We start from the raw sequence: 6,577 nt of genomic DNA on the forward strand, positions 1-6,577 counted from the left end.
CTTATTCTGATTTTTTGAATAATAAAAATTAAAGTTAAAATTGATTTTATAACGAATCTTGGGTCACTTCACCACAGATATTTATAAATTAGGAGCCATCTTGAATATTATGTACGAAATAACAATGATATTAAAATGAAATTAATTTTAAAATTAAATATGTTATAGGACAATACTTATAAAAAAAAATGCTTTGTAAGTGACGTAAAAATTATAAATGCATTGTATAAAATAAAATTATTAGGACGTGTATCAAAAACTTTTATCCCTTTTTAAAAGAATTTAACAGAAGTTAACAGAAAACGTGGAGTTTACACACACAGTCAAAGTTTATATGAAGAAGGGTTTGACGTTATATAGCTGTATTTTTAAATGTATTTGAAATATATTATTTTTTTATAAATAAATATTACACATACGCAGCAGTCTATGAATTTGACACACAGACATGACAATCCATGAAGGTTAGTCTGTGTGCATTGTCACTAAATGTCAAACATAATGACATTTCTAGTGTACTATTGAACTTAATTTAATCAATTTATTTCTTTTCGCGCCATAGTTTTTTCGAATGTTATCAAGCAAAACGATATATAGCATTATTGAATGTAATTTGTAAATTCTTATGCACTAATTTGAGTATCTACAGAAAATTGAAAATATACATTAAAATTAACTATGATGATGAACTAATATAGATAAAAAAATTCGCTCGATTCAAATATCTTTTAAACACAAGTTTATTTCAAAATAATTACATATGACCTTATTTTATGAACCTTCGTCTTTACAATTTCAAAAATGTTTTAGTACATACAGCCATAAAATATATCTCAATTTACATATGAAACAAAAACTTAGTCTAATAAGGCGAGGTATTTATTTCTGTCATAATATAATGTCCGGCATGCAAATAGACCGCACCGTGGGAATATTAACAAGAATATTAAACGAATATTTAACTTGCGATAGCTTGCAACATTGTCGTATATTTTATTTCACTTATAGAAAAAAAAACTGTAATAAAAAAATTAAGTCGTATTTGACTGTATACAAGAAAGAAATATAATTATATTTTTATCTGTGCTTTTTATGTTTTCCTGAAAGGAGAAATGACTAAAAAATTAAGTAATAAATAGCATAAAAATATTCTGAAATAATATTTGTGAAATTTTTGAAAACTTAACAAATTTATTTAACGTTTCATTTATAATATTATTTTTTTACATCTTTGAATATATAATAAATAATATATGGAAATGATATGCCATGATCTGTAAAGACTTAATAACACGTTTAATAATAAAGTCGACGTACCTATATTTAAAACATCATTATTTCTTAGATTTCATGTTATTATAGCTTTTGTTCGATTACTCATAGGTATGAATGATCATATTTATATTTAATTTCATACAAAAAAATGAGTGAATTTTTACATTTATTGCTTTGTGAAAATATTGCCATGGATGTTTCCCCTCAATAAAATAGTTAGTTTTTTTTTCTCGGAAGCCAGTAAAATTTAAAATTATGTTTTTTTTTTAATTCCATCTAACATGTTATTTGAAAGTATACAGCCAATTTGATATTTATAAATTTTTATTTAGAAATTGATTTATGTTTGTTGTATCGCGTTATATATTTTAAAACATCAATTTGTATACTTAGAAATTATTCTGAATGTTTTTTAATGTCCATCTATATAAAAGTCTGCTGTTACATAAACAAAATTGCCACACAGGTGCATTATAGATACAATGGGTTGCCAAACTATTTCTTTTCAATACCGACCATGGGAAAAATTATAATACGCTAGCCATTGTTTCGTTGACTCGAATATAAATGACGATAATGTATAAGAATTTGTATTAAATTGATTTTATTTTTTATACGCTAGCTAAAATATATTTGTTAATTAAATGAGAAATAATTTTAGCCAGTAATTTCATAATATAAATCTATTTACAAATAATAATAAAGTGCTTTGAACTAATTTTATTTAAACGATTATATTATTGATTCATATAAGGAGGTTTCATATGAATTATTTACTTTTTAGAAGTAATTGGTCACGTTAAATCAAGGAAGTGAACGGTCCATGGTGTTTGCTCCAGTTACAAACGGAATAAAGGCGAAGGTCTGACTTTAACAAAGATACGCGAACTTGTTGAATTTTATAGGTTAGGGCGTGGCGGACATTTTGCTTTAATGTCAGTCAGTACAATCAAAAATACTATGATAATCAATAATGCCAATGACAATCTCGATTTATATAAAAGAAAAAAAAATAGACGAAAACTACAAAAATGTATATACTCCCCGGCGGGGAATCGAACCCCGGTCTCCCGCGTGACAGGCGGGGATACTTACCACTATACTACCGAGGATTATGTCACGTGGGCAGATATTATGTATGATACCATTATGAGATATTTATTTACGTTATTTATTACGATTTAGTTTGGTTTAAACGTGGATTAATTATTAAATAATATTAATCTTTAGAACATTTTAATCTGTATTTCGTGCACTATATGTTTTTTAATTCACATTTATAACGTCGGATCCTTTATTGTATACCAAAAAGATTTCTTATCTAATATTACGTAGCGTGAGATTAAAACTTGGTAATCGCTTTGAAATAAATACTCGATAACAAAAAATAATATATCAAAACATATAATAAAACTTATATTGAACTTACTACATATTTCGCATTTTATTTATTTATCAATAAAATATATATATACCAATAAAGCAAAGGACAACACCCTGTATCACTTCAAGTATCCTAAACAAGCACTGTTGATAATCAGGTTCAAAGCCTTTTTAAAAGATTAAATAATGTATGGAGTCATTAAATCAACACTTACTCATATTAAAAAAAGTCTTAAATTAATTTTAAGATTATGTTTTAAAACAATATTTAGTATATAACTCAGTATCATCACTTTGAAGATTTTTTTAGTTACAGCCTCTTGTACTATGAAGAACAAATACTTTTCCTTATCCTATACTTCTACAGGGAGGGATGAAATATATAATAATATGAGTTGTATATAATTTTATTAAAAGCGTTTGATCGATTATGATGACGATTGATTTATAATATATTCTTTAAATTATCAAACATATTAAAAATATTTTTAATTTTCATTGAATGAATTTGTTGTGTAAATATTTATAGAACAAAAAAAAATATTTCATAAGTAGTGTCATCTGCCTCCGTGGCGCAATTGGCTAGCGCGTTCGGCTGTTAACCGAAAGGTTGGTGGTTCGAGCCCACCCGGGGGCGAGATTTTTTTTGCTTCTTTTAACCCTTTGTTACATACAAGTAAATATCTCGTTTTGGTGAAATTCTCTTTGATTAATTTTCTCTCAATTATAAATTATTATTTTTTTCAGTAAGATGTTTCCATTGTGTTTGAATACTTTTCAATAATAGTTAAAAAAAAAAGCAATTTTGTCACTCATTTTAATATATTGATATTAAAATAAACATTATAAAAAGCGTCAATTAAATATAATGTATATTTTCGAACACCTACATAAGCCTTCGATAGCTCAGTTGGTAGAGCGGTGGACTGTAGAGGACAAACTCATAGCTGATATCCATAGGTCGCTGGTTCAAATCCGGCTCGAAGGAATTTTTTGCACATTTTATTTATTGCATAACATTTTCAAATTTTTCCATTTATTATGAAAACTATATAAATTTATGTAACTCTATTTTAAATAAAAATAAAACATATTAGACCTGATTCAATTTCAACTATTTTATGATGTATATATATGCATAGGAGTATATAAAACTTCTTGATAGGTAGTTAGTTGTTATAATATTTCTTTCTCTACCAAAATTTCAATAACCTGCGCTTTGTTAATTAATTCATTCATTCTAATTCACTCATTTTATTAAAGGCTCCAAATACTTCATGCTTTGTTTCCTTAATAGTTAATATAACATTTTTCTTTAATATATTATATGTGTACTATAAATACAAAATTATACTAGGTTAAGTCATTTGCCTTGAATTAAACGATTTACCTTTCTAATATCCAATGTGTCTTAAGATACCACAACTCAATCTGATACACTATTATACATTATATAAATAATAAAGGCGCTTTTCATATATGTCATACTTTATAAGTATGGTAATCAATATAATTTAATAAAAAAAAAAAAAATCCAGATTAATGTCCAGTATCATTGGTAGAGATGAAATCGTCGCTACATAAAGAGAGATAACAGTTTAACTTTCAACAAGGTTGCGTTTAACGTTTTACGCTGAGAGAGAGAGAGAAAGATACACAAATGTGGAAAGTCGGAGAGAGTAAGAGAGTCAGTCGGTAGATACTAAGAACACGCATGGTATTCTTGCTACGCAGCGAATTAAACAGAGTGTCCGTTTTGAAATTAACTGAAACACTTGTTGTTCATTATTTATTAATTTATTAAATTCATTATTATATTAGTTTTTTTTATTTTATACACATATGTTTACAATTAGGTACGAAGTTTAACTTACTAATTCAAAGATCTTCACACATTATAGTATTAACGTATATTATTGAATGTAAGACGAAAAACGCTTCGTTACAATGTCAACTTGGACTAAGCACTTTTTGTATTGATATTATTTATATAAACATACCAATCGTATGTAAAAATACAGAATAAAGTTATATTTTAAAATGCTAGTTTATGTGAGCGGATTTTATAAAAAAATATATAGATATTTATATCCAAAATATACATTTTTCAGAAATCGTTTTAAAATGTTTCGAAAATGTCAATATACTAGGTTTATAATAATGAAAATAAGTTAATACATGTTAGTGATATCCAGTTTTTTGTATGTATTTTATAATAGATTGTCGTTTGAGTGTTTTCATTTCAATTTTTAATGTTAATTCTGAATAGATTTAAAGTTTTTTTACAGTTATATTTGTTATAACGGCGAATTAATGAAAAGATCAAATGAGCAAATATCATAAGGTCGTTCACTCCGGATTCCTGTTTAAGAATTATATATGTTGCTAATATATTTTATGACAGATATATTTTAAATTATTTCAGATTATTATAATTTTTGTTATCTGTATCATGTGTTTTATTTTATCACACGCTTGCATCGTCGCTCTACAAATCGGGAGTTATTTATAAATTAACTTCGATATAATTTTAGACTGTTATTTGTGTATTTAAAAAAATAATTATGCTACATTTTAACTTACCATCAGTTAGGAGGATTTTTAAGTTTGAATATAAAAAAAATGCAAGTGAAATTAAACTATCGGTATTTAGTATAGTGATGACTGACGAGACACTTACTAAGGGTATTGAGAGAGGGATATTTGATTGTTATGAAATTTTCATAACTTGTCATATATTGATATCTAAAATTTTCGAGAGTATTCATTTAAATAAAAGTAATATTGACGGATGTAATACGCTTCTTTTATTACTTTAAACAATATACTCCCTCTTGCAGACGACAGGTAACGAGACTAATTGATAGACATTTTCATCTCGTCTGAACGTGATCACGGTTACTGCAAAGTAACCGAAAAAGTTGGGAGTATGTAATTTAAAATAATGAAAAACGAGTACATTCGAAAATATTAGTTTTATTCAAATTGTCGTGTAACTTGGGTATTAAAATGTGACAAATTTAAATGAAGAAATTTATATTATATACTTAATTAAATATACCAATATCTATATATATAGATATAGATATTTTAGAGTTAAGGTTTTTATTTGATATGAGTTGTAAATTAGGAAAGTCATAATAAATAAGACTGAACGTATATGGAGTATTAATTAATAACTTTTAGAATGTCCGATTCTATTTTCGTATATTTTTCAATCAAACCTTATATTTAACCTCAATGCATGTCATTAGTTTCGTGTGAATTGCGCAAAAACCGCAAAAATCGGATATGTCGCGTTCAACCGGATAAGTTACGATTTTACCAGATGCTCTATCAAGTAACACCAATCGTTATCGATAATTGCTTTTTATTATGTTTCTGGAAACATAAATTGGGAATTATTAATTATTACTAACAAAGGAACAATAAAATTTTAATAAAAAAAAAACGATTAAAATTTACGAACTTGTATACTTTTTTTTAATAATTATAATTTATACAAATTAATATAATATTTAAAAACATGCATTCAGCGCTATCAAATTATAAGCTAGTTTAGATGAAAATAACAATTTATATTAAATCAGTTCTGTGATAGCGCCATCTCTCGAGACTGGCTAAGGCCATGACTGCGTATTCCATTTTCGTGAGTTAGTTTTTAAGTGCCAAACATTGAATGATTTTAACCTTGGTATTGCTTATAACTATTTATTGATCTTAAATTGACATCTATTGCCTTTTGTAATGAGACGTTTTTTCTTAATATATAATTTAAAAAGTTATTTACTATGTAACATGTAACTATTGCTTTACAATTTATAATCTGTCATAAATTTGTATATATGTGTGCGTGTTACGTGTATGTATAAGTCTTTTTGCAATCTACTTATGGTGTTAATCAAAAGTATTGATGATA

General features: G+C 26.1%; 3 non-coding genes across 3 annotated transcripts; 2 read left to right on the plus strand and 1 right to left on the minus strand.

Annotated features, from left to right (window-relative positions):
* Positions 1-2,315: 2,315 nt before the first annotated feature.
* Positions 2,316-2,387, minus strand: Trnad-guc (transfer RNA aspartic acid (anticodon GUC)). Its single transcript has one exon. It is a non-coding gene; the product is annotated as a tRNA-Asp (tRNA).
* An 834-nt stretch (positions 2,388-3,221) lies between these two features.
* On the plus strand, positions 3,222-3,295 carry Trnan-guu (transfer RNA asparagine (anticodon GUU)). Its single transcript has one exon. It is a non-coding gene; the product is annotated as a tRNA-Asn (tRNA).
* A 258-nt stretch (positions 3,296-3,553) lies between these two features.
* On the plus strand, positions 3,554-3,646 carry Trnay-gua (transfer RNA tyrosine (anticodon GUA)). Its single transcript has 2 exons — positions 3,554-3,590; positions 3,611-3,646. It is a non-coding gene; the product is annotated as a tRNA-Tyr (tRNA).
* The last annotated feature ends 2,931 nt before the right edge of the window (positions 3,647-6,577 follow it).

This window comes from Danaus plexippus, chromosome 26, assembly GCF_018135715.1.
Source record: "Danaus plexippus chromosome 26, MEX_DaPlex, whole genome shotgun sequence".
In the NCBI taxonomy this organism is placed as follows: domain Eukaryota; kingdom Metazoa; phylum Arthropoda; class Insecta; order Lepidoptera; family Nymphalidae; genus Danaus; species Danaus plexippus.